We start from the raw sequence: 27,459 nt of genomic DNA on the forward strand, positions 1-27,459 counted from the left end.
CTGCCCAAATCATCCCAGGCTGGCCCTGCAGGTGATCTCCAGAGTCCTGATATCAGGGGGAGGGAAGGAAGAGGCCCTGGCTGGGATGTAGGATTCACACTCAGCCCCCAGGGTGAGGGGAGGCGCCTTCCTGCACACCTGGCCAAGGCCTCCTGCTTCTCTGACCTCGGCCCTGGGCCCACCCCACTCCTGGCTGGTGACATCTGGGCGTAGCCTCTGGAGTGTGGCCCACAGGGTGACACATTCGGTTTTCAGCCACAGCGTGGGCCTGGCCAGCCTCTGAGCCTGAGTGCTGCAGCCTTCTGTGCCCTGCCCCATTCATCCCACATCATCACATTCCACGGTGAGTGGCTGGGGGGGGCACTCGCTGTGGGATGGCACCCATCACCCTGTGACCCCACCCCTCCTGGGTCCCCCACATGTTGGAGTTCACGAGACCCTCATGTGAAGGCTTCAGGCCCCAGGCAGCCCCAGCTGTCCCATCAGTGGGGGCAGAGGGGCTGTGAGAATGTGGTGGCCCCATCAGCGCCCGTCAGAAAGGGAGTGCAGGGGGCCTGGAAAGTGGCAGAGAGAGCAAATACGCCAGCTCCTGAGCAAACCCAGCGGGACGGGAAGATGACAAATGATGGGATTGTGTCAGCTTGAGAGAGATTGGACTAATGGCACGCGGACTTTGCACTCTGAGGATCAATATTCCATCAGGCAGGGGAGCGCCAGGCCTAGCAAGTGGCGTTTATGTGGACAAAGGCGAGATCCCGCGATAGTCTGTGCACACTGCCCCCGGCGCCGGCCTCCGCTGTAAGCCTGAGTGAAGCCGAGAGGGGGTGGGGGCCACCGAGGGTCTTGGCATCCCCTGAGTGATGGGGGCAAAGGCCAGGCTGACTGAGGGTGCCACTGGCCTGGGTGTCCAGCCCCTGGCCTGCAGTCCTGTCCACTGCATCTCCTATGGCTACAGGTTGGCATCCTCAGGGTGCCCTCGGGCTGCTGGTGCCCAGTGCCAGGTGCTGTCTTCCCAAAAGCTGTTTTTGCTCTGCCTGGCTCTGCCCACCTCTTCTCTTCTCTGGCCACCCCAGAGGCCCATGCTGCGAAGTCTCGGGTGTCAGAAGGCCAGCACTGCAGCCTCCCACCCTGTGCCCAGCACCTGGGGGCTGCTATCTAGGCTGTCCATGCTCCAGTCTCCCCGGAGGACTCCGAGGCAGCCCCTCCTGGCGTCTGCAGCTCCCCAGGGGCCGGGGCTCCATGGCAGGTGCTAAATGCAGACAGATGTGGCTGGAGCCCCTCACATGGCAGGTGTCAGGTTGAGTCCTTGGGGTTCAGGGAGGCCAAGGCCAGGCCTGGCGCGGGTGGTCATCTCAGGGGCAGCACTGGTGGCCGTTGAATTGTTCCTTACCAGGGAGAGCAGGTGACAGGGAGGGATGGTTCCAGACCCCATGGCACCCGTATCTCTGCAGCGTGTCCGTCTCGTCGGGGGAGAGCAGGCAGAGCTCCCTGGCTACCCTGTGCCGGCGTCCTCACTCCTCGGTGCGAGCTTAATGCCCACCGTGTGAGAACCCAGAGCCAGGGCCAACGACGGGGGCGACGCAGGTTCACGGGTGGCCTGAAGGAGACCTGGCGCCCACCTCTCTGTCCCTTCCTGTGGGAATTTTGCCCTCAAGATGGCAGCCCAGCCTGAATGCCCAGACCCCGTTCCCAAGCTACAGGTCCTGGTCTGGGCTCTGTCACTCGGGGACGCGCGGTTGCTTGTCTTTCCCTGGCTGGGGCAGTGCCGGGTCTGCTCAGTCCTTCCTCTCTCCCTGCCCGGGACAGAGGCTGCCCAAGGGGCCCACAGCTCCAGCTCTGATGGCGGACACGGTGTGGCCTGTCACTGCGGGTCTACGCCCGAGCTCTGGCCAGACGATGGTCAGGCTGACCTCAGAGGTCAGAGGCCACTTCTCGCCACACCCTTGCTGTTGCAGCCCTGAAGCCTTCACCACAGCAGGCCTAGCTGCTCCATGGCTCTGCACCGCTGGTGCCTTGGTGGAGGGCTTGGAGCTCCGTGTGCCCCCACCTGCCCCCAGTCAGGCCCTCCACACACCCCCGTGACTGGGCACCCACTGCAGCACAGCCTGGTCACCGTCCGAGCCTGACCTCCCTCCCTTCACAGCACTCACACCTGGAGTGGATCAGGACTTCGGGTCCACACCCATCCTGGAAGTATAGAAAGTGAGTTTGAATTCTGGCCCTGAAAGTGAGGTGACAGGTGGGCACAGCTGCCCCCAGGACCCACGGGAAGGGCTAGAGTGAGGGGCTTCTATCGGGGGCTGCTTCCTCGGTGGGAGGAGACCCCTCCTATGTGCTCTTCTGCTCCGGCTGTTTCAACTCCCATCAGCCGGGGATCATTCATCCCTGGTTTCTTGTCTCACACCAGCCTCTATGAGAGTGGCCCCAGGCTGACCCAGGCTTACAGGCATTTAAATACAAATATGGCAAGTGGGGACTGGGAGTGCTGGTCCCAGGGACTGCTGGACCGGGAGTGCATGACCATCCCGGTGGTCATGGCCCTGGCCTTCCTCAGGAGTCGGAAATTGGATTAGACCGTGCGGGAACGGGGCCAATTGAAACCAGGGGTTCAGAGGGTTTCCACAGAGGTGGCTGGGAGCTGGCGGGTGAGGACACGGAGGGAAGGAACACCCTTCCTGGCCCAGAGAGCCTGTGAGGTGCGTGTCTGGAGAGAGGTCTGGAGCCTGGGGGCCTCGCTATGCCACCTCACCTCTGGCTACCATGCAGGCCTTGCCTGTGATGCCCCCACTCCCGGCTTCCTTCCACTTGATTTGCCGAGTTGTCCAGAGCAGAAAAGGACTCTGGCTCCCCAGGTTCCATCTCTAGGGTGAGGAGCAGGGCCAGGCCCTACCTGTGGAGGGGGCCCGGCACCCCAGCCTAGTCCAGGCCCAGGTCCCGTCTGGCTTCCTACTGACCGCTGGCCTGAGCCACAGGCCCAGACCCACCTTGTCCTTGTGCTCCGGCGATCAGGTGCTGGCTCTCCATGGGACCACAGACCCCAAGGCTCGCTGGTCTTAGGGAGGCCTCCGCACATTCATGTTTCCCCTTAGAATGCAGGACAAAGGCTCCAGGTGGTGCCACAGATTCACCGGCTCCAAGAGGCTCCTGGTACCGGAAATCCATGAAAGTTCTGTGTGTGTGTGTGCGTGCATGCTCATGCTGTGTGTGTGTGTTTGGAAAGATTGTGTGTGCACGCAAGCATGTACACACGCACACACACGCACACACACACTGTCAGAGCCTTTTCACCATCCCTGTGAAAACACATCCCCAGAAGGCTGAGCCAGACCTGCTCAGAGTGCAGAAAATGGAGCCATCTAGAAGGAAACAGCATGGAGCCCTGGTGGCCTGGATGGCAATTCACACTCCTGCAGCCCCAGCTGGCCCCTGGGAAGCATGATAGCCAAAGGGAGGGGCTCCTGGGTGTGCCTGGACACCCCCTACCCAGGGCCTGAGCTGGCAAGGGGGCAGCTTTGGGAACTAGAAGTGGTTGGATTTGGGGTGGTGTGACTGGGGCCCTCCCCAGCATGATGGCATCAGCCCCCAGCTCATTGCCCAGGTCTCCATGGAGACGATCAAAGCACCACCAGGAGAGGGGGAGGCAAAGCCGGGAAAGAACCAGGGCGTCTGTGTGGCTTTCACCACGTGCTCAGGTGCTCTGTGGCATGTGACCTGTCTCCAGACTGGCAGTCAGGGGCTGTCAGGGACCCCCAGAGCGGACTTGATCTCAGCCTGGGGGGGCCACATGGAGGGAGGGAGTCCAGGGAGACCCCAGCTGCTGGCGTGCTAGGGCATGCGTGTACACGTTTGTGTGTAAGCGTGTGTGCACGTGCATGCGTGTGTGCACTTGCAGGTGTATGGACACAGGGCCCGAGGCACCTCTGTGCCCAAGTGGGACTGAAGACTCCCGTCAAAGAAAGGCCTGGGAGAGCCCCTTGCCCGACCTTCTAAGTCACTTTGGCAGGAAGAGACCCTGGCTGAGGATTGAGAGCCTGGCCCACAGGGTTGCTTGACCCCAAAGCAGGCAGGGAGGGGCCTCCCTGCAGAGCTGAGGGTGGCCTGGGAGGTGGGAGACGGTATGGCCGTCTCTGTACCCTGTGCCCTCCTTCAGGCCAAGGGCCTTTTTGGCGGGACTGGCTGGCCTAGTGACTTCCAGCTGCACAGCTATCGACCCAGGGCTGGACGGCCCCTGCCTGGCAGAGCCTGGCCATTTGCTTTCAGGAGCAGCCCGCTCCGGCGGCCACAGTGGGGCTTCCTTTCCAGGCGCTGGTGGAGGGCCGGTGCCTCGGCCGGTGCCGTGGACATTCTTTGTGCGGCCAGGCGGGTGACCCACTGCAGGCTTGGCCCTCTGGGGTCTGGTTAATTACCTTTCTCCAGACACTGGTGTGGAAAGTCATTTCCTTGAGAGGATGTGGGGGGGAGGGCTCCCCATCCAGCCCTGGCCTCCACGGTCGCCTGGGCCAGGTCAGGGGACAGGGGGGCTGAGTTTTCTAGTGTGGCCTTGGGTCACTTCAAACCCTTGCCCCCCGGGATGGGGACTCGGGTGCTGTCCTGTGCCTGGCATCCAGGGCAGGGGGTGGTGCTGTGTATTTTCTCTCTGAATCAGGCTGCTGATTGTGACCTGGCTGGGGAGAGGGTTCTAGAAGCCTGGCCATGGCCCGATGAGGCAGATAGGAAACCGAGGGCCAAGGCTCGGGAACGTGGGAGAGTGGCTGGGGGTGCCATGTTTTGTACAAAGAGATTTTTATGACCGATCCTTTTTCTTCACGTAAGCTGTGGAGTTAAGTGTTTGGAATTGCTGCAGACGCTGAGAAAGGCCTGCCCCTGTCACGCCGGATTGTCCCTTGCTCAGCAGCTGACACGGCCCATCTGCAGTGCGCGGGGGAGAGGGAAGCCGGCAGAGGGGCAGCCCCTGGGATCCCTGCGGCCCCACAGCCCCTTTCCTGCCTGGAGGCTGTTTCTTGGAGGGGGAGAGAGGAAGGGGCACCCAGGCTGCAGCCCTGCCTGCCTGCCCTAGCTTGGGAGCCCTGCCTGGCGGCTGAGGCTGCAGGTCCCTTCCCCAGGGCTGAAGAAACCCAGTGAGAGGCTGGGGCGCTGGTGCCTCCTTGCTCAGGAGCAGGTGGAAGTGGTCAGTCTGCCCGCCACTAGCCCTTATCCCACAGGTGGCCCCTGAGCTTCCGTGGGGGTGGCAGGGCCAGCCCTCGCTGCCGGCAGAGTTATCAGTTCACAGCTTGAAATCCAAGTAATTAAGGCGATGGATTAAATCTGTGGGATGTCTCCACGCTGGCCCGTATCACATCGTTCCACAAAGATCGTGTGTCCTCCCTGCCCCCCTGTCTGGCAGCCTCCCCTCCCGGGGCACTGGAAGATTCCAGGGACGTGTCTGGTGCGCTTCAGCCTGGCTAAGGTCGTCACCACAGAAGGGAGCTTTGGGGCTTGGCCCAAGGCCCGGTGACAAACAGGAGTCGCAGAGTGGCTGGGAGGAGAGGAGGGGCTTTGCTCCTGAGCTGGGGGGTCGTCATACACAAAAAGACCACTTCAAATGTGCACCTGGTCATTTCTTTTTAGTGACCCCAAAGTGTCTGCCACCATCCCCTCAAAGCTGGAGAAAGAGAAACCCAGGCAGCCAGAAAGGAACCCGGGAGACCCCCACCCCTCTGTCCCTGGCCCCGTCCCCGGCAGCTCTGGGGAGCGGGAGGACGCCTGCCCTTGAGTCGCAGCGCTGGAGCTTCGCACGCTGTTGGCGGTGAAAGGCGGGGTGGATAGTTGGTGAGGAGAGGGTCTGGAAGCGGTGGGCCTCGTGGGAGTGACCCCAGCCAGGCGGAGTCTGGGGAGCCGGATGGCAGGGCTGAGCCCCGGCCAAGAGTGCAAGGAGGCTGCTGGCCCCAGAAAGAACCACTAGAAGCCACTTCCCGCTTCTGCAGGGATTTGCAGAGACTTGCTCCTTCCGGGATCTGCCATTCTGGGGGTTCCTCACCCCCGGGAGCTGTGTTTGAACGTTTGAGGGACATTCAGATGTTTGGCTTTGGATTGGAAATGGGATATGATTGACTTGTGAGTGTGTTAGAATCTTGTGTTGGGACAAGGTAAGCGTGTGGCTTCTCCTTTCTTTCTGTGCAGGAAAATGCCTTAGTTAGTGCCCGGCTTGGAGGCAGCGGAGGCTGGGGCCAGAGGACAGCTTGCCTGTCACGGAGCCCGCAGGCCACAGGAACAGGCCTGGCCCCTGAGCTGCGTGAGATCCGCGGGCCTGGGCAGGACGGAGCCTGCCCCAGGAGCCTACCCTCCCAGCAGGGCCTGGGGCTGCGGAGCCTCCGGTCCTAGCATCTGCCCCTGAAAATGGCACTGGTTTGGGGACAGGACACAAGCAGGAGAATGACATTATTTGTTTTTAAAAACAGCTTTTCTTTTAAAAGCCTGTCCTGGAGGAGAGCAACCTGGAGCTGTTTTCAGGACCCGGCTCAGAAAAGATCAGCTCCTGATTAAAACAAAACACAGTGAGAACAAGCCCCAGGTAGCTCAGAGGCCCCCAGCTGGAGCAAACTGTTTCTGTGGAGACTCCGCACGTCGCTTGCCTCCTGCAAGGCCGAAAGTGTCTCCCGGCCTGGGCCCGGCCTGGAAGTGCAGGGCAAAGGGCGGCGGTGAAAAATGAATGGGCTTCCGAATGCCGAGAAACAGATGTGAGGCTGTGCTGAGGAAGGGAAGGACAGGGAGCCAGCTGATTAGGGGATCCGGGGCAGGGCCAAGTGCCACCGGCAGCCTTGGGGGACAGCGGCCCTCCACCTCGCTGCCGGCTGCTGGCCCTCCTCGGCTGGGCCTCCCTCCAGCCAGCACCCCCTCCCCAGGCGGCTGGAGACCCCGGAATGTGTGGCCCCGGGCGGGAAGTGGAGGAAGAAGGGCTGCAGCCCCGTCAGTACCCTGGGTGATGTAGTGAGTGAAACATCTTGAAAAATGAAAGCAAATCCCACTCTAATCTCCCCGAACAAAGGCCTTTCAGTTGGGCCAGAGTGGCAGGCGCGGGCGGTTGGTATCGCCAGATCTTTTCTATGAAATGCGCACCCGGCGGAGTATGGATCTGATTAGGGCAGCCGGCCTCACCGCGAGCCCCTTTCCTGCGCACGGTGTCTGTGGAGGTCAGGCGGACGTGTCCGTCCAGCCATGGCCCGGACACAGGCAGCCGGGCCGTGCGGCACAGGACTGCCTGCTGGAAGCTTCGCCTGCACACCCTTCCCGGCCTCCCATGCAGTGCTGGGAAGAACCAAGTGCCCCTTCTAACAATTTCCAATCAACCCCTGAGATGCTGGGCCCTTGACGCTCTCTGCAGATCCCCTCCTCTGTCCGGTGGCTGCTCTGTCATGTCCCTCAAACGTCCAAACACGGCTCCCGGGGGTGAGCAGCCCCTGGAATGGCGGATCCCGGAATGAGCGGGTCTCTGCAGATGCCATCAAAGGCTTTGAGTCCGTCACAAACCGGAAGCAATGTCTCTTCAAAACTCCGACCCTAGAAGCAAACGGACCCCTTGAAGGTGGTCGGCCTCCCCTGGGGCCCACCTGGTGGCTCCGAGTGGCCACGTGGAGGAGTTTAGGGTTTAAGCAGAACAAACAAAACTCGAGTGCCTGCAAGGGGAAGAAAGGATCATTATACGAGTGAAAAAAATGAACCGTCTCGACTCAGCAAATACCACAGCCCTGCCCTCCTTCCAGACAACCCCCACCGCCCCCACAATAAAAACAGCCCAGGAAAGGAAATCAAATTTAGGCTTTCACTAACTGGCCAGAATGCTTAATTTAATAAGGGGTGGGAGATGCTGTTGTATTTTATTTTATTTTATTTCTACTTTGAACAGGTTGAATCTTCCTGTAGGGCTCTAGGGAGGCAGCGGCTGGGAATGAGAACCAGGCCCAGCTTTGCAAATTCAAACCAGGACTGGAGTGCGGGAAGGGCGAGAGGCGGAGCGCCTGCGCAGGAGCCCGAGGCCTGGGGGGCGGCTCAGGGGGTCTTGGTGCTCAGGGCAGTGGTGTGCAAAGGGCCGAGGTGGGTGGGAAGAAACCTCCTTGATTTCCCCGGGTGCTGGATGAGAAGTCAGCGTTCTCTGGTGTAAAGTGAAGAGCCTGAGGGCTGGATGCGTGGTTGTGGTGCCGGCTGTGTGCCTGCACCTCACATACGGGACAGCAGGCCTAAGCCTTCAGCGCACCCCTCCTCTGCCGTCATGGCCAAGCTGAACCCTTGCACGGGGGACAAGGGCTGGAGGATGCTTTGGTAGCAGGTTCCCAGGAACGTGTCTGTCTCCACGGCAGAGAGGCCCTCAGGAAAACCGACAGGACCCTGACGGGTGACCGTCCTGGGCTGAGGGGTCCAAAGCAACGTATCTCCAGGCATCTGACAAATGTATCAACCCCCAAGTGTGGCACCCGTGCAGAGGGAGTTGTGGGCGGCTGAGATCAATGCCCAGGCACGGGTGGAGGGTGTCTGCCCGCAGCTGCATGGAGCCTGTGGCCTTCCCGGAGGAGGGGGCGGCCATTCGGTGACGCAAACACCTGCCCCACCTGGTTTGCCCTTTCAGCACAGGTGGCCAGATCCAACTCCCAGCGAGGGGCCCAGAGTCTTCTCCAGTGCGGCAGGCGCTGCTGGGACTGGGAGGGGTGCAGCCCATCCCCTGCCCCCTTCCTTGGCATGCCGAAGGCCAAGCTGGGGCAAGGCTGGACTCAGGAGATGTGGCTGTGAGGGCAGCAACATCTTGTTCTAATTTGCCTCTCGGTGGCCTGAGAAGCAGGGTGCTCACGGGGTGCCCCAGGGCTTTGGCCCCGTGGCGAGACATTAAGTGTATGAGCTGTGGGGTCTGGGGCAAGGCAGTTGGCCTCTCCTCAACTGGGAACAAGACAGACTTGTGTCCTTGTCAAGGTTGAAAGAGGCCCTGTCTCTGAGCACCTGGGCTGGGGTGGTGCAGCTCAGCTGCAGTCAGCCGTCCCGGATCCCCGCCCCACCCCGAACGGTGGGTGTCTGGTTAAGCCCCTCTCCCAGGCTCTGTGCGGAATGACTTCTGTCTCCGAGGCTGCCTTTGGGACCCCGTGTTAGATGTGCCACCACCCGTGAGAACCGTCAAGAACTGCTGGGACCTGGGCACTTAGGGAAGGGCCGGCGGAGGTGGAGAGGGCCGTGGAGCCGGCCACAGTGGCTCCTGGAGTCCTGGGGGTCCTGTCCTCACACCCTGGCTCAGCCCAGCCTGGGCCCCGAGCTGGAGGCCGGCAGTGGAGACAAGACTTAGATGTTAGTTTTAAAATGAAAAGGGAAAGTCTAAGGAAAAGAGGGAGAGAGAGGCCCAGACGGTCTCCTGTTTTGCAAAGGGCTCTTCTGAGCTCCGACTGGCTTTGCTGAGTGGTTCTTGGCCTGGCTGGGCTGATCTACGTCTTTCACCCAGGACCCTCTGCTCTCGTGACCTCTAAACGTGACCCGCTGTCCAGTAACTGACCGTGAACAGGACAGAGGTGACAGCCCCAGCTTGGCCCTTTGGAAGGCAGCTAGGCTCACCACTATAGCACCAACGCTGGGATCAGCTTGGCCCTTTGGAAGGCAGCTAGGCTCACCACTATAGCACCAACGCTGGGATCAGCTTGGCCCTTTGGAAGGCAGCTAGGCTCACCACTATAGCACCAACGCTGGGATCAGCTTGGCCCTTTGGAAGGCAGCTAGGCTCACCACTATAGCACCAACGCTGGGATCAGCTTGGCCCTTTGGCCAACCCTGACCCTTCCATTGGGGAGAGAGCCACCTGCCACGTCCCAGGCCTGGAGGGGAAGGAAGAATGAGGGCTGGGAGTCAGAAGTATCTGAGCTTGCGTCCCTACTCAGCCTGGTGACAGCCCCTCGAAGCCCCCCTCCACCTAAGGTGGGCCCTAGCAGGGTGGGGGGACCTCTGTGCCCTTGGTGGCTAACGTGAGGGTTCAGGGTGGGAACGGGCCAGCTCCAGGGCCCAAACTTCGATCCACAGCCTCCTCCCTGCTCCCGCCTGGGCAGCCCTGTGGGAAGGAGGCTGGAGAAGGGGCTCCAGGTCTCTGGCGTACCGGAAGCGAGCAGCTACAGTGTGGCCCCCGCGTGGTCCTGGGTGCCAGCTCCCGCAATGCCCAGGTCCCTGTCAGCTCCGCAGTAGCCCCCGGGGGCCTCTGGGCTCTTTGCATGTCTCTGGAAAAACCTGCTCAGCTGACCCAAACCAACCACAGTTTTGGCGAGTTTCTCTTTGCCTAAAGCTCTGACATTTCTCTGCCTCTCGAAGGCACAGTCACCAGCCAGAGGCTGACAATGTGTGCGCCCCGCAGCTGCACCTCCTTGAGAATGCTGGGCGTCCTCAGCCAGCACGCTTCCCGCATCCGTGAGTCACTCTGGCTGAGGCTGGCTTCTCAGCGAACAGCCCAGACCCTGGGCTCTGGGCTGAAGAGGCCTCAGAGCTGGCCAGAGGAGGCCAGCCCAGTGCCTGCCGATTGGATGGGCAAAGAGGACAGTCCTCTTGTCCTTTCTGGATGTGGGCCTCTGTTCAGCCCAGGTCTCCTCTGACCCTCCAGAGTAGCCACTGTCATCACCAGGGCACATGGGGAAACCGAGGCCCCCCACTCGGCAGCTGCCTGGCTGTTCGGAAGGGCAGAGTCGCCGGCTCAGTGGGACACACGCTCTGAAGCACAGGCCTCTGGGGGGAACTAGAGGAGCAATGAGTTAAGGGAGCGGCTATGCAGGTCCCTGGACCGGACTCTGCTTTTAATTTTTTAAGGAAAGAAAGGAAAACATCCTTTGGTGGCTCTCCCAGGAGCTCAGCCGTGTTTGCCGTCGGTCACGGCAGGTTGGGCCATTTGTAACGAGTTTGGTCCGCTCGGGGGGCACTGACCCCGCTACGCCTGGCCCCTCGGAGCGGAGCGCGGCACAGGCGAGGCGCAGCGGAGGGTGCAGGTCCCTGCACTGGCCCGATTCATTAAGGACCAGCTCCTTTGTGGGCCCCAGCTCCAGGCCCATTGCTGTCACGGGGCTGTTACAGGCATAATGACAGGGGCATTAGAGGCCCGAGAGCAATTAACAGGCTGCTTAATTAGCAAGAGGAATTAGCGTTTGAGTGGCGGATCTTCCCGTAAAACCTTGTAGAGAGCCCGGGCAGTTATCTGATTATGCATTGATCGGGCTGGGTTCGTCCTTAGGTAATCCTCTCCCTCTTGCAATCTGTGAATATACAACTGTTTAAATATTCCAAACCGAACTGTCTCAATAAACGCGGGGAGAAAGGGGCCATTGTGGGCCCGGGCGCTGCTGGCCGCTCTTCCCGGCCCAGCTCCTCTGGGCTTGCAGAGGCACAGCCGGTCCCCGCACCCCTTACTGCCGCCGCACACGGCCAGCCTGGCTGTGCCTGGGAACAGTGTCGGCCAGTCTGGCTCCAGGCCAGCCCTGGCCACAGGTGCCAATGGCATCCTCCTCCTCAGGTCTCTCCCATGCCCCCGGGGACTCAGTCCACTGCTCAGGTGGACAGGGCAAGGCCGGAGGAGCTGGCTGCAGCTGCACAGGAAGGGACAGGGCTGGCTACCTGCAGGCAGCACCCGGGGTCCCGACAGCCTTCAGCGAGGGGCAGTCAGGTCAGATCAGGTGGACCCAGACCCTGCTGTGGTACCTGGAATCCCCAGATAAGCTTTGAAAACCCAGGAGCATGTACCTGGCTTTGAAAACCCAGGAGCATGTACCTAATCCCAAGTCGTGCCCTACCGTCCTTGAGCTCTGTGGTGGGCAGAGGGCTGGGGACTGAACCAGGAGCCTCTAGCCTGGGGCTCTGTGAGGGACCCTGCCCTGTAGGGCTGGTGCTTCTGGAGTGAGGGAGGAGGTGACAGGAACCAGTCCTGGAAGTGGGCTCCCCACTGGGCCTGGGACAATGAGGTGCCCGTCGCCAGTGATGGTCACAGCACCTCGAAAAGGCAGAGACAGGAAGGTTCTGGAAGGGCTTCTGATTTGGCGCACACGCGGTGTAGGTAGGGCGTGGTTGCTCTGGTGTCAGGCCCGGGCTCGCTGTGTGTTCCAGCAAACTTTAGGGGATGGGGAGCTTACTCTGGACTCAGCTGGGAGGCCCCTCGATTCTGGGAGCAGGGCAGGACCACCACTGGCCCTGGAGACAGTTGCTGGGGTCCTGTCCTCACACTCTGGCTCAGCCCAGCCTGGGACCCGAACTGGAGGCTGGCAGTGGGGACAAGACATAGATGTTAGTTTTAAAATGAAAAGGGAAAGGCCAAGGAAAAAGAGAGAGAGAGAGAGGCCCAGACGGTCTCTTGTTTTGCAAAACTCAAAATAGATTTCAGCACTGTGCTTTTTAAAGACAAATCTTTGCACTCTTCTGCGATCCTCGCTTGACCTCTCATGGTTTCTGGCAAGGAGAGCCTGCTACGATTTGGCATCGAGTTATTTAAAATGCATAACGGCGGTGCACAGGCTTTGCCAAAAGCTGATATATGTTGGTTTCTTGAACCTTGCTTTTCTTGTTTGCTACATCGGATATCATCTTACCCAGACGATGCCCTTGTGAGATAGATCCCCCACCCCTTCACTTTGTGGGTGCAGCCAGCGTATTTCATTTTATTGCTTGCACGATCTGTGTGTCTGGAGAGAAAGCAAACTAGTTACCAGCGAGCCACAGCCCAGCTTCCCTGGGCACTTGAGGAATCTTTATCGAGCTCAGATGATTAGACCTGGTTTCTGGTTTCGTTTTGGAAGACTGGCTGCTAAGCAGATCCATTCTGCCTGTAAACCGATACAGATGCTCAGGGCCACTGCACCCCCCAGTGCCCAGGACAGTAGGACGAGGGTCGAGAGGGACTGTCCTGGGCCACGTCCCCTGTGCGGTGGAAAGGCCCAGCTTGAATCTCTGAGCGAGAGGCCGGTTTGCCTAGGGTGAGTGTGAAGGCCTGAGGCCCACCCCATAAAGGCAGAGCGTCCCCATGGTGCGGGGGGACAGTGGGAGGTGGGCAGGCCACAAGCTTTGAGTTCGGGGAGGCTGCAGGCACTTGGCTGCCCATCAAGGGGCCTGGCTTCCTGGAGCAGAAGGCTGGGTGCTGTGGCCATGGAGGAGGGGCTCCTGCCTCTGGTCAGCCTCCTGGCATCTGGGAACACGTCCTCCAGCTTTTTCCTTAGTGGCCAATTCCTGAGAAAAGGGCCAGCACGCTTCCATCCACTTCAGAGGGCGTCCGCATGAAAATCTCCTGACTCCCCCGTCAGCCGCACTCTGGAGGGATCAACTCCGCCCCTCACTGGAGAGAGACCGTCCTTCTGAGTGTGTGGAAATCGAAGGCTAGATCTGGGTCTGGTTCTGTACCCATGCCCTGTGATGACAGACCCGTGATCTCTCTTCTGAGAGGGAAACAAAGACCTCACGTTTGACGGGGCCAGAGAGGCAGCCGTGGGAATCTGCTGCTCGCTTTCAACACTGGGTGCCTTGTCCTGGAAAGTCTGGGGGTCGTCACATCAACTTGGATTTCCTATTTTATCCTAGTTAAAGTGGAATTTATAGTATTCGGGGGTTGCTTCTGTCCTGCCTTTTTCTCATCACAACATCCCATGCACGGCTTTGGGACACGCAGGCCACAAGTAGCAGAGCATTGAACACCTTCCCTCCGCACACTTCGGCACCCAGGACCCTGGGGTGGTTCCGTGGTGGCTACATTCTCTCCCACAACGGTGCCCTGCAGGCTCAGGGTACGAGGGCCAAGGACTCCCACTCGGGAACCCAGAGAGTGACTGGCCACGGTGACTGGCCGGTGAGCTGTGGAAGGAAGCGTCCAGCTCTCTGTGGACTGCCCTGTCCCTCCCACCATGCTACTGGAGACCACACCACCCAGGTCGGTGGCTGTTTTCCGGTGGTGGCAACACTCCACTGGCCCTGGTTCCCTTGCTGGAATCCTTGGGCACAGCCTGGAGAGTGGACAGCTGTTCACAGCCCAGTGAGTGCCCTGCTGGGAGCTGGATCTGTTCGGCCCTCACTGACACCAGTCCTGGGGAGCCTGCCCTGGCCCCGGGTGGGGTGCACAGCCGTGGCCGGCAGCCTTGGTTTCTTCATCTGGGGAGTGGGAGCGGCTGTGCAGATGAGATGAGGAGGGCGACCCAGGGGAGGCTGGGGGTGTGGTCACTGTTCCCCTAGCAGGAAACCAGGAGGGAGCCTGGTGCGCACGTGTGTGTGTGGGGGTGCGTGTGCACGTGTGTGCATTCCATGCCTGGTGTGTGTGCATGGGTGAGTGTGCATGTGTGTGCGTGTCCTGCCTGGCGTGCGTGTGTAGGTGTCCTGCCTAGTGTGTATGTGTGGATGTGTGCACACGTGTGTGTGTCCTGCCTTTTGTGCACATGTGGGTGTGTGTGTCTTGCTTGGTGTGTGCATGTGCATGTGGGTGTGTGTGTGCGTGTGCATGTGCATGTGTGTCCTGCCTGGTGTGTGCGTGTGGGTGTCTGTGTGTGTCCTTCCTGGTGTGCGTGTGTGTGCGTGTGCATGTGTGTGTGTCCTGCCTGTGCATTTACAACACTAGCTGAACCGCAGGGGTGTCGTCCAGGGCTGCTGAGGGCACCTGGGAAAGGAGCCGGGGCAGACTCTCCCTGCTGGGTGCTTGAAGCTGAGGGCCAGGATGGGATGGGGACCCGGAGCCCCTGATGCAGGTTCTCCCAGGTCCTCCACAGTTGCGTGGGAGAGCCCAAGGGCCCTCAGTGCCACAGGTAGGGAAAAAGTCCTCCTCCAACACTGCCCAGACCGTGTACGGAGCAGAAATCCCTGGAAGAGATAAGAGAATTGGGGTTTCAAAACCCCTTTTCCCAAGGAAAGCATTTCTCTGCCCCAACAGGAGTTGCTGTCTGTCTGATTCTCTCCCCCTCTCAGTCTCTCTCTGTCTGATTCCCTCCCCATCTCTCAATCTCTCTCTCTCCTACTTCCCTCTCCTATTTCCCTCTTCCCTTGGTCCCAGGAGGGTCTCAGCCATTTGTATCCGCCAAGGGCATCCAAAAGGGTTGATGGGCCAAGGCAACCAGCTGGGCTGGGTGGGCAGTGCAGGGGGCTTGCTCTGGGACAGGGGGGCTCAAGCACCCCAGAGGGAGGTGGAGGCCCCCTGGGCAGCCTCCTGCTCCCCCAGCAGGTCCTGGGCTGCGTGCTTAGTGCCAGGTCAGGGGCTCGGGGACAGCTAGTGAGGAGGCCTTGGGTCTTGGTGAGAAACCAGCTCTCTGTTCCTGTCCTGTGCAGGCCCAGCCAGTCCTGGAGGCCGAGTGTCAGAGGGGTTCCCGGGATCCCTGGGCAGGCGATGTGGACTGTGGGGTTCTGGGGAGAAGTTGGGGGCTCCAGGTCTGTGGTCTAAACCCACCACTGTGCCCCATATCCCAGTGTGTCCTTTGCAAACTACAAACCCAAACCAAACACAGCACCAGCCCTGGGGAGGCCAGGATAAGGAACAAACGCAGCTGAGAGGTGGGCCCTTCCTGCGGCTGTGGGGCTTTGGAAACACGCAGAGACCCGAGTTGGCCCCAGAGGCGGTCCCCAGGGCCCGCCCCACAGCCCACCGCTGCCCCCTGTCTATGGGTTTTCTCGCTGAAACATCAGTGCAATTTTAATTCACACCGCTGGGATTTCAGGGAAGGGCCGATGCTTCGCGAGCGCCACGCACAGCTCTGCGCTTTCTGTAACTTGCCGCCTTCTCTTTGGGGATGTTTGTCTTCATTTTCTTAATTTCCAAGAGCCCATTACAGACGCATGTCACCTCCATTCCCTCAAATACTGTCGCCCTTTTCCCTGTGAGCCGCATGCCCTTTTCCTTGGCTGGGGGCGTTTTTTGTTGTTGTTGTTTTTTATCTTTTCTGCTGCCGGCACACGGTTCCGGGTTTCACAGCGTCAGACCCGCCAGCCCTTGCTCGACACTCCGGTCTAGAACGCTGCCGCTTCTTTCTGCAAGTTGTGCCATATTCACATTAAGTGTGTTCCAGCACCTTCTGAGTTTGTGGGGTGGAGGAGAACCTGACCCGCCCATGTTTATCCTGACATGCAGACTGTGGGAGGGACGCTCGAACCGGGTCCTGCAGGGAGGCCCCTGCCCTCATCTTCTGGCCACGCCATGGTGTGTGGCTGACTCTGCCCTCGGCTTCCTCCGAGCTGTGCCGCAGTCACAGTGTTTGGTTGTTTTCGTTGTTTTCATCATCCTCGTGATCCATGTCAAATACTTAAACTCACAGAAAAGCAAGACTCCCTCTCTCTCTCAGACATTTCTCGTCATTGTCCAGTTTTGTGTATTTATTTTGCCTTTGAGAAAGACTTTGGAGCCATTTTCTTGAAGTTAGAAAGAGGTTTATTTTGTAAAATTGTTATGTTTCTGTATTTGAGTTAGGGGGACCGGACGCTTTATAATCCTTAGTTCTTCCTATGAAGGAATGTGAGGCGGCTGTCCATTTCTCAGGGTTCCTAACAAAATGGCTTTCGTTCACATTTTGTAGTTCCGTTCACAGAGCTGCGACCTGTTTCTCGCTGGGTTTTACTTCAAAGGATTTTTTAGCCAGAAAGTTAAAAAAAATCAAATGGAAATAATTAAAACTCTTATACTTCTTTAATACCTCTACTGCAGGAAAAAAAATGAAAATAATGAGACAGTTCTAGCAACCGTGAGCAAAATTTCCATGCCATTAGAAAAGCGAGGGTTGGCCTCGCTCTGGTCTGTGTGCTGCATGGTGATAAGCTGGGGCACCCCCATTTGAGGCCGCAGGTGATGGTGCAGGCCGCTGGGTGCTGCTGTAGCTCCAGGTCCCGCAAACCTCACAGGGGAGGCCGTGGCCTCCTGTAGTGATGCCGCCCTGGGGTCTCCCGGCAGCTTTCCTGGGACCCGCCCTCCTCCCCTCCACTGTGCCTTCCTCCTCCTCCCTCCTGGGCCTATGTCCTAGATAAGCCTGTTAAATGAGCCCCATAATACTTAAAATGCTAGTCCGTTTAATATGTAAACAATGACAATTTTTTTTCAAAGGGTTTAGGATTTAAATTAGTTTTTTTAAAAACCCAATTACTGCCATTTAATTCAGAGGAGAGGGTTCTTTATGTGCTAATTACATAGCTGGGAAATGAGCGATCAGGGGCTCAATGGGGCATTAGGGGCACTTTTTAAAGGTTTAGAAGTATTTATCTGAGTTTGGGGTTTGCAGTCTGCATTCAGGGCCGTGCAGGCAAATTTGGAACCAGGATGAAGGGTTACACGGCAGCTCCGCGGAGAGGAAAACTCTGCCATTTCAGCGTATTATCTGGATGATGTTTACGAAGTGTCAGGACCTGGATGTGGTCCCTGCCCAACTGATTCTGTGTCCGGTGGGCAGAGGAGCAGAGCCTGCTGGATGGAGGGTAGATGGGACAGGGGACCTGGGCCTGGTCAGAGCACTACCTTGGGCCCTTGGGAGGCCTGAGCCTTCCAGAACTTTCCAGAACCTTCTAGAGGGGCACACATGGCCGCCCAGGCAGATGGGCTGCAGGGAGTTGTCTCGCCATGGGCAGTTCCTCACTCTGAGTCCCTGGAATGCAGAGGGAGTTCTTCAACTGCTCCAAATGGCTCTTCCCTCCACCCCCCATTGCCTTCCTTCCTCCCCACCGAGGGGTCTCTCTGACAGATCTGGAGCCCCCATGAGGTCCAGAATGTTCTAGAGCCACCCTGTTCATACTGTTGCCTGACAAGTCAACACCTCTGCCTCCTAAGAGAGAGTAGATGATTCATTTAAAAGAGAAATTATGTTGGAAGTGAAGTGAACCTTATTTGGTTCAGCAGTTTTTGAACACATCTGATTAGGAATTCCCCGGGGACTGGGTGGGGCAGGGTTAGATAAAAAGCCCCCGTCAGGGTGGCTGGGCAGGGCCATGGAGCCGGTCCACTCACCCGGAACCCCAGCCTCATGCAAACACAGATACTGTGACTCTGTCCCAGACTTACAGAAGATGGACCTGTAATTGACACTGTACTGTATTTAACTGCCATGGAGGTAAAAGTCTTCAGGAAACACTGCACCACGTTTCGAAGAAGTTCAAACAGCATCCCTGCAGCAGGTGCACTTTCCGTGCCTCTGACTGGGTAGTGGTCACCGCCAGACGTGAGTGGTCTACACCAGCCCCACACTCTCCAAGACAAAGCCCGAAGGATGGTGGCACCTGGCTTCTGGTGGTGGAGTACAGCTGGTCAGATGCCCAGGAGACTCAGGTTCCAGGGCAGGAGCTGTGGGAAGACCAGGGAGGTCTCTGCCCATGTCCCTTCTGGAGGCTCCTACAGGAAAATCTAAGGGCTGCTTTTCCCACTGCAAACCACGTCAGACTCTCCCAGAGCAAGGGAGGCACCTCGGAGCTGTGGGCCTGGGGGAGGCTCCTGTAAGACTATTTTCAGAGGGGATCTTCTCAGCAGAGGACAGAGCAGTGGGGCTTGGCCTTTCGAAGCCACAGCCCTGGAACCACCTGGAGATGACACCCAGGCTCTTGTCTGTCCCACACGATGGTGAGAAGGGGGCGAGGTCTGTCTAGAACTGCTCCCCAGTCGGCTGCCCCCGACGGAAACGATGCCCAGAGACCTTCCCTCCCGCTTACCAAGATCCACCTTGACAGGGGCCGTGCCATTGCGTGAAGCCCCATCTGATTTCTACAGAAAGCCACGTGGAAGTTGTCCACGCCATTTGCAGAGGTTAACGGCTCTCTCTGAAATGGTTCAGCGAGGGCTGGCAAGACTGGGCCAGAGCCAGCTCCCCCATCTCTCCTTCATGTGAGGGAGAAAGCCCCGTGAAGCTCCCAGTGCTGCCTGCTGGGCGCCAAGGGTGTGGACGCAGGGGGCCCTTCGCTGGGGGAATTTGTGCACAATTACTTGACATAAGTCAGTCCCTCCCTTCCCCCTGGAGAAATGATCGGCCTCCAGGAAGTTGGACCTCGCCTTGTTCAAAACAAACACAGGGCCGTCTGAGAGCAGGCCCAAAGCACACACGTGTAAGAAGAAGGCTAGAGTTTTACTTTCCTCCCCCAAGACTGCAAAGCACTGGGGAAAAAATGTTAGTTCAGGGAGCGCATCCAGCTGGGTCACGAGTGGGAGACCTGGGTTCAGGACCGTCCAGCTGTGTCGGGAACGGGAGGCCTGGGCTCAAGACTGCCCCTGGGCTCCTGCTGGGACCTTGGAGATCGGCACCTCCCAGCGTCGTTGTCCGGCGGGAAGAGGGAGCCTCCACACAGAGGCTCCCACAGCGCGGGGAGAGTGTGGAGGAGGCCAGAGAGCCGTTCGGCGGAGGCTCGGAGCTTCCCTGGAACATGGTGCCCAGCTTGATTCTTGAAGAGAGGACGTGGACAGCAGAGGAGACGCAAGCCTGGGGACGGGCAGTGGGACAGCAGGCACAGCACGGGCATAGGCTGGGCGGGGGCCGATGCCCTCAAAGTCAGGAAGATGCCCCCAAAGTCAGGGCTGAGGGGCCACGCTCATGCCCATCACCCCCTCCTCCCCTCCCCTCCCGCACAGCCTCTGGCATCAGAACCCGCGCCCTTGCACACTCCTGGGAAGCCCCATCCTGCTTAGACCAACTCAGGGCGCGTGGAGCCCGCCTCCCCTGGAAGGGGAAATAGGAAAAAACCGTGAAAACCTCCGGAGTCAACCGCAGCGGCCCGAAGGACCTTGACCTAATTGGTCCAGGAAAGTCAACATCGGCACCTAGAGTGTTCAAAAAAAGTGAAGATTAAACTTAAAGCGATTAGACAACTTATTTTTCTTTTTCAAGACATTAGCTGGTCAAAAATGACAAAAATGTCCTTAAGCCTGGATGAGGCAGAGGCGGGAAACAGGCGGCCTTTTGTTTGGCAGAGGGGCCGAACCACCCGAGCCCGCGTGGGACACCCAGGAACCCACCTCCCGAGAGCCCGGCGAGGGGATCGGGCCGGGTATTAGCCGGGGATTAGACGGCCAAGCTGCTGGCCTGGTAGGGGAGCTGCCGGCCACCCGCAGGCCAGGCCTGGGAGGCCCTCCTGGTCCGCGTGCTGCCGCCCCCGGGTCAGGGGCTCCTGGAAGGAAGGGCACTTTCCTCGGGAGCTCGCTTTTTATTTTGGGGGGCTGAGTAGCACCCCAGGAAACAGCAAGGCAGCTCCAAGAGCCCAGCCTGGTCCGCACCAGCGAATCTGAGTCAGCCCAGTCGGCCCCAGGCTCCACCACCGCCCCTGGCTTTGGGGTGGACTGGCTATGGTGGCCCCATGGGCAGGGTGGGGGGCCTCAGGGAGGTCTGCAGCGGGGGCAGGGCGGGCCGCGTGAGGCCCTTCACCGTACCCAACTCTTCCTGCCTTGCAGACACCGACCGCGGGCCCGACATTTTCTCAAGAAAAGAAAACACAAGAGCCCACATTTCTTATCTGAGTTAAACAATGAGCTCCGGGCGTCCTGGGAAGGGGTTTCGCAGTGAATTCAACGTGCCAAGAGCTCTCAGCGGCTGCTGCCAAGGCCAGCAGTGGCTGGAGGCGAGCGCTGGTTCTGTGTCCTGGCCTGACCGAGCCCTCCCCCTCTGTGGCAGGCAGGTGACACACCAGCTGTGAGCCTGGGTAACCCGAGCCCACCTGATGCGGCAGCCCTGGCAATGACAATTGAAGGGTCTCCTCACCCAGCTTCCAGGCACTGGCATTGTGGGTCCCGCACACCCTGCTGGGGCTTAGGCGTAATTATAGGGTCGGGTTACCCCGAGAAACAGGTATTCACATTGTTTAGGACAAACCTCCTTGGAGCTGGACCCCAGCCGTCCCCAGACCGTTCGTCTCTTCCCCGTGGCTCCCTGGGCCAGGTCTCCCTGTGCCCCCCCGAGACTCCTCTTCGATGCTCCTTGTTGCCCCGGCCCACAGAGCCTGGGGCTGCAGAGCGGGGCAGGGCCTCTTGGTGGCCCGGGCGCCCGGCTGGGGAGAGCCTGGGGCTGCTGAGTAGGGCAGGGGCCTCTTGGTGGCCCGGGTGCCCGGCTAGGGAGAGCCTGGGGCTGCAGAGCAGGGCAGGGGCCTCTTGATGGCCCGGGCGCCCAGCTGGGGAGAGCCTGGGGCTGCAGAGCAGGGCAGGGGCCTCTTGGTGGCCCGGGCACCCGGCTGGGGAGAGCCTGGGGCTGCAGAGCGGGGCAGGGCCTCTTGGTGGCCCGGGCGCCCAGCTGGGGAGAGCCTGGGCGTCTCCCTTTGTTTTTCCAGCAGTTGAAAGCAGAGTCCAGGTGTGAGGAGATTGTTTGGCTGGCTTTGTCCAGGAGCCACAGGACACCAGGCCAGGGCGGGGCTGGGGGTAGAACACTCCTCCGGCAGCCTAGGAACCGCCCCTGGGAAGAAAGGGGGTCTCGGGCAGCCTCGCTATGGAACCACCGGCTTAGGGCCTTCATTCCAGGGGCGATGCCGCCCTGCTGACGGGGTTGGGGGCCTGGGGCTGCAGCACAGCTAAAGTGGAACGTGCCCAGCCCGCACTTCCCAGCTGGCCAGCCCTGCACGATGCTCCGGGGTCTCGGCAGGGCACGCCGGGCACTGAGTCCTCAGACCCGCTGTCTGGGGCAGCTCTGGTATCGTCCATTTTACAGACAAGGCAGTGGAGGCCCAGAAAGACGGACCGACAGTCCCCGCCTTAGAGTGCCTGAACTGGGGCTGGGACCGGGCCTGACGCTCTCCAGGCCTTCCTGTGTCTCAGTGTCACTTTTCCTGAATTACACAGTGGCGAGAAGCCAGTTTCTAGTTTGGGGGTGGAATGATCCCCCAAGTCCCTGGGTCCACAGGGGCTCTAGGCCAGCTCCGAGGACTCTAAGGGAGTGGGGCCTCCCTTGCTTTCTGGGGCCACAAAGGACAGGACATTTCTCTTGCCCTCAGCTCTGGCTGCTGGGTGTGGACAGAGGAGTGGGCTTATCAGGCATCTCCCGGCCCCACCGCCCCCTGCTTCTCCCCTCCTGGTAAACACACACTTTGCTCTCTGATGGCTGCAGGCACCCCCCACTCCATACAAACCCCTCCTCCTGACAGCCGTAATCAATATTTCATCTCGTCCCATGCTGGGTGACTGGGTCACCTGGGGGTCCAGGATGCTGGGAACTGACCTGGTTTACGGCCCCCACTGGCCAAGATGCCCGCTGGAACTTGGAGGTATAAACAGTGGACGCTTCTCCTGCTGCCACTGGCTCCGGGCTGGGGAGGGGCTGGTGCAGGGAGAGGGCTTGGCCCTGGGGTTCTCACCCCCAGGGTCCCATCACCAGAGAGATGGGGTGGGGGGGAGGGCCTCGGAAGGAGTCATCCCATTTCACAGGTGAGGAAAGTGAGTCAGAGACACAGTGCAGGGGACGGGAGTCCAGGCCTAGCCTGAAGCCACTCCCACCAGAACAGGGTGACCCTGGCTGCTCTGGCATCCCCTCCTCAGCCCAGGCTTCCGGAGACCAAGGGCAGGGCCATTCCTGCACCAGCAGCCTGGACAACGAGTTCTCCCCACGCTGACCTGGCTGCCGCCGGCCCGGGTGCAGGCATGTGAGGTGGGTCACACGGTACAGATTTAGACGCAAGCCTGTCACTCGGAGCAAGGAATGTGGCGTCTCCCTCCTTCCTGCAAAGCCTCATCATGTGTGTGTGAGAGAGGCTGGGGACAGTGGTGGCTGCCAGGGGACTCGACATCCTTTGCATGTTTCTTCCTATGGTTCCAGAATATTCCAGCAGCAGCACCCCTCCCTGGATACTCGGGGTCGGCTGCAGGGGAGACACTGGGGGTCATATTGGAAGTGGCAAGGTCCTGAAGGGCCATCCAGGAGGACCCCCTGGAGGAGGTGGCTTCGTGTGGATGGAGGAGGGTGGTGGCTCCCAGAAGCAACACTGCAGGCTTCCTCCTCTGCGGGCAAACCCCGTCCCACGAAGGCGGGAGTCAGGTTGCCTACCAGCGTGTTGATGAAATATTCCTGACAGTGGAGCAGAATGCCTGCTTTTCGCAGAGTGCCTTTCTAATCCTTCTGCACAGGAGGCAGTGCAAGCTGGAGGGGCCGCAGCACCTGCGGCTGGGACCTCGCTTGTCCGGAAGTCCCTGACCTCATGAGCCAGGCCCCGCCGTCCTCCCTTGCCGACGCTTGCCAGTTTCCAGGGCCAGGCACCCATTTGTGCTAAATGTCCCAGGATGCATTTGAGGCCGGTAGTCCTTGGACTGTGGCTGGAGGGTCTTCCCCTGGGCCAAGGGGCTATGTGCAGAGCTGGCCAGGCAGGGGAGTCCTACTGGGAGTTGGAATTCCCTGTAAACTCCCCCAGTGAAGGGCTCCAGCCTGGCAAGCCCAACTTGTCATTCTTGGGAAAAAAAAGCAGGGGGACCCCAGCCCTCTTCCAGAGAACTTCCTGCTTCCCTCACCGTTTCCCTCTGTCCCCCTCCTGTAATCCTGGGGAGAGGCCGCATCCCTCCTAGCGCAACCACTGGGTATGGCTTTGTGCAGAAAGGAAAGGATCTGCTTCAAGTTCAACAATGGTTGACACAAGCCTTTTTTCATCCACTGCTAAGAGAGCTGAAGGCAGCACCCATCCAGTAAATACAAAAGCTGAGACTCGGGGAGCCCGCCAGCTGGGAGGCATCTGGGCTGTCCCCGGGCAACCCTGCGCCCCCTATGGTGTAACGGCTGTGCCCCCACAGCCAGCATTGGGGTCTGCGTCCAGTCTCTGAGGTTTCACTTTCCTGTGCTTATGGGTGAAGTCTTCACGCCAGGGTGGCACCCTCGCCTCCCACTGCCAGTGACACACCCGCCCTCACCTGGTACTTGGAAGTGTTTGGGAGAGGTGGGCAAAGTTTGGCTGGAAGGCAACCGAGGGAGCCTGCCATCTTGTCAGAGCCCCTTCCTTTCTGAATATGGTGCCAGCACCTTGGGAGTGGGGCAAGACAGGGCTCCAGAAAGTTCCAGAAAGCTTTCTCGCTCAGACCAGCGGGTGCCAACACTCAGGTATTCCCGCCGTGTTCAGGGTCACATTGATCATCGTGTGAGGAGGGGGCCGTGGAGGGAGCCAGGTACCCTGCATGCTGGCACAGAGCCGGCTTTCCCTGGGCTTGGCGCAGCTGCCATCTTGCGATGGGCCGAGTGTGTTGCTGTTTTCTGGATACATCAGTAAGAGGGAGGCAGGATGAGGCCGTTCCTTGCGCTGGCCTCTCACCTCCCCCTTGGCCAGTTTTCCTGTGTGCTGTGGGCGTTCAACTTTGACCTTTGGGATAAGATAATGGGACTTCTGTTCTGGGGAGCGGCTTCAGTGGGGGCTCGGGGCCAGGTCTGCAGGGATCCATTTGGTCTCCATGACTTACCCTTGTTGATCAATCTAAACACAGACACATTTTGAGTTTGCAGGTTGTCGTTTCAGAGGGGACAGTAGCTGCATCGGGGAGGCGGGGACCCATGTTTTAGTTCCCCTTGGTGCCACCGGGCCTCCCCTCTGTGGAACTGGGAGTGTTGGAACACGGCACAGAGAAATTCTTCTGCTCTCTGGCTGACACCGTGCCTTCCTTCCTTCTTCCTGGAGCTGAGCCATGTGGATGGGACCCGTGGAAAGAGCAGGGCTGCAGCTGCCCTTTGGGACCCTGGGGTGCAGAGACTGAGGACTAATAGCGAATCACGTGCCCCTTGGCCCCGGATTGATAACAGGCGACTTGCTCTTGTGGGTCCCGCGGGAGATCAAATGGGACAGAGCTGCTGGCAGGGGCGGGGTCGCTCGGGGGCTGCAGACCCAGGAGCTCAGCCCAGCAGTGCCTCGTCTGGGGGTGCTCGGGCACTGCCCACTCTCTGTCACCATGAATGCCATCGCAAATAATGCCAAGCATTGTTACAATATCTGTGGGTTGCCGTGGTTCCTGTTCTCCAGGCCCGGGCTGTGATTTTTTTTCTCATCTCTGTGCAGAGAACTTTGTGAGAGCTGCGGCCTGCTGGCCCGGAGAACGTCACCTTGGAAACCCGTGCACCTGACCCCTGTCCTGTTAGCAGGAAAGGGAGCCGCTCCCGTCAAAGGGAAGGAGCTCCGGGCCGAGAGTGGTTTGGTGGGGGTGGCGGTAGGTGAAAGACGGTCCTAAGACACCCAGCCACCTCTTTTCCTCCCCCCGAGTTCAGAGCCATCCCCTCGCCGGGCTCTGGCTGGGGGCCGTGCGCCGTGACCTTGAGCCCTGACAGCCCACTCTTAATTATGCCTGCCAGACAAGCATGGCAGCTTGGAGTTCCTGCAGTCAGCCCCGGCGATGCGTCTCCCTCGGCGAATGGACCGCGGGCTCTGGATTTTGACAAAGTCACGAGCGAGACTGGCATTTTAAAGCAGCATGTTGGAAAAGCGGCTTTGGGAGGCGATCATTTCTTTCACTTTCAATCCAGCATCGGCAGCACCCGAAGTGGTCCCTGCTCCTCAGGCGGATGCGGCCCCCGGATGGCCGTTGCCACGAATTTTTGTTTAGGAACCTGGTTTTTATTAAATGTAATTGCTTCCCTTTCTGGCCTTAAATCAAGGGTGGCCTCAGCCCAGGGACAGCATCAATTTGATTTAATTACTCTGCACTGTAGCCTTCTGAGCCGAGATGTGGCTACTGGGGTCTCACATAGGGCCCCCAACTCAAGATGAGCGTGGAGGCCTTGACGGGGCTGCGAGGTATTTGCCTCCAAGAAGGGGCAGGTGAAGAGCCCAGGTTCTCTGACCCCCACCCCTCGCCTGTCTCTGCAGAGAACCGGCCCCGACCATGGTTTCCACTCCCTCATTGATGTGTTTATTTTTCATTTGCCATTAAAACCACGTTGGCTCTCTAACTCAGGGGCAATTCATTAAGGGCTATTTATCTTTTGCAGTGATATTTTACCCGCAGAGCTAAGCTCAGGGCTGTAAAAACCGAGACAGCATCGCCGCCCGGCAGCTCCTAGAAGGCGTATGGGGGTGCATGGGCTGCCTGGCCTCCCAGGTGTGAGGGTGGGGCCACAGCCAGAGGGGATCTCTGCATCCCAGACCCCCACAGCCCATGAGGGGCCCCGCCTCCGTTTCCGCATCCTGCGTTCCACGGTACGATGGATGGGCTTCCCTCGGCAAAACCGTCATCCACATTGATCCCGCAGAAGGAAAGCCGGAGCTGGTGCGGGTGCCCCTGGAGAAGCAGGCGGTCGGAGCAGGGGGCATGACACGGCTTTTACTCCCGATACGGATCCCTTTCCCCCAGCATGGAAACCCAAAGCCAGAGGCGGCCCCCTCTCCCCAGGTTTCATCAACATCACCAACGGCAAGAGGGCACAGGCAAGGTGGGTCCTTGCTCCCTTGGCTCCCAGAACTCTGGGGGAAAACACTGGACATTATTAAGATGATTTGTTAAATAATAGAAAATGTTTTTCATTCCCCAATTTCCAGCTCTCGGTAAAACCATCCTCCGTCCGCCCGCTTCTCATCCCTGATATTTAGACTTATGGGCCAATTTGAGGGTATTTTCTCTTTCTGCCGTGATTAATGCTTCTATGAAACAATGTCATCACAAGTCACCTACCTGCCCTGTCAGCTCGGCATCAATCTCGCTGGGCTGGGCGGTAATTTATGACTGGTGCCTGCAATTTGCAAACCTAATGGGGAGGAGGGACGGGGGAGCCGGCTTGAGCGCTGTCTGCAGCCTCCTTGGTCTCCCCCCATTAGCAGAACAAATGGGGCAGAGATCAGACATCATCTCCAAGGCTCAATAAATATTTTATCAGCCATAATGGAAATTGTCAAATTGATCTAATTGTACAATACGTTATCAGTGAGATATCAAAGCCTGGCCTGGCCTCTGCCCGGACTCTCCAGGGCTGCTCCACCTGCGAGGATGAGAGTCAGAAAGCCCAGGGCGGACCCCGACGTGGTGGCGTTAATCAGACGTGGCCAAAGCGGCCCGTTAAGGAGATGATAAATTTTGTGGAAACAAATGGCCTTCTTCTGTTGTGCTTTGCTAGTCTTGATATTTGAAGCAGAGAGGGAAACAGACATAGACAGAGAAGGTGGGACAAATTCAGAACTTTCTGGAAGCACGGACACATTCTCACTGTCTGAGTTGGGGTGGGGGCAGCCTTCAGTCGGTCGGGTGGACCCCAAGAGAAGACGCCACCTGACCCGTTCTGCGCGGAAGCATGTGCCGTGCACGGGAGGTGGTTTTACCTTTCTGGCCCTCAGGCCTGCCTGGGACGAGGACACTCATGGTGCACGGCATTTCTGAAAACGTGGGGCCACGCTGCATTCATCAGCCACGGAGTCACACTCTGGCCTGTGCCACGCACACCCGTCCGCGCTGCAGGAGCTGGGAGCACTTCTGAAAACCAAGCTCGTGAGAAATGGAGCTGCTCCAGCCTCCACCCGCTCCCCCCAGTCCGGGGCCATTTCCGGGGTCTGGTCCTCCAGGAAGAGGTTTGGGCTAGGGCTGGGGGCCGCTGTCAGTCAAGCGTCTTTCACAGCCAGCCAAGACCTTTTGATTTCTAGAAC

General features: G+C 59.2%; 1 protein-coding gene and 1 long non-coding RNA gene across 5 annotated transcripts in view; one reads left to right on the forward strand and one right to left on the reverse strand.

The window, feature by feature from the left end:
• Positions 1-27,459, forward strand: part of PRDM16 (PR/SET domain 16) — a 368,708-nt gene that overhangs the window by 46,147 nt on the left and 295,102 nt on the right. The gene's annotated exons all lie outside the window — the stretch shown is intronic.
• LOC126962416 (uncharacterized) lies at positions 610-4,641 on the reverse strand. 2 transcript variants are annotated; one of them, XR_007728686.1, is made up of 3 exons: positions 4,407-4,641; positions 2,151-2,187; positions 610-1,633 (listed from the first exon to the last, which is right to left on the reverse strand). It is a non-coding gene; the product is annotated as an uncharacterized LOC126962416 (long non-coding RNA). The 2 variants fall into 2 exon arrangements; XR_007728688.1 differs by lacking the exon at positions 4,407-4,641 and adding an exon at positions 2,750-2,900.

This window comes from Macaca thibetana, chromosome 1 (assembly GCF_024542745.1).
Source record: "Macaca thibetana thibetana isolate TM-01 chromosome 1, ASM2454274v1, whole genome shotgun sequence".
Classification (NCBI taxonomy): domain Eukaryota; kingdom Metazoa; phylum Chordata; class Mammalia; order Primates; family Cercopithecidae; genus Macaca; species Macaca thibetana.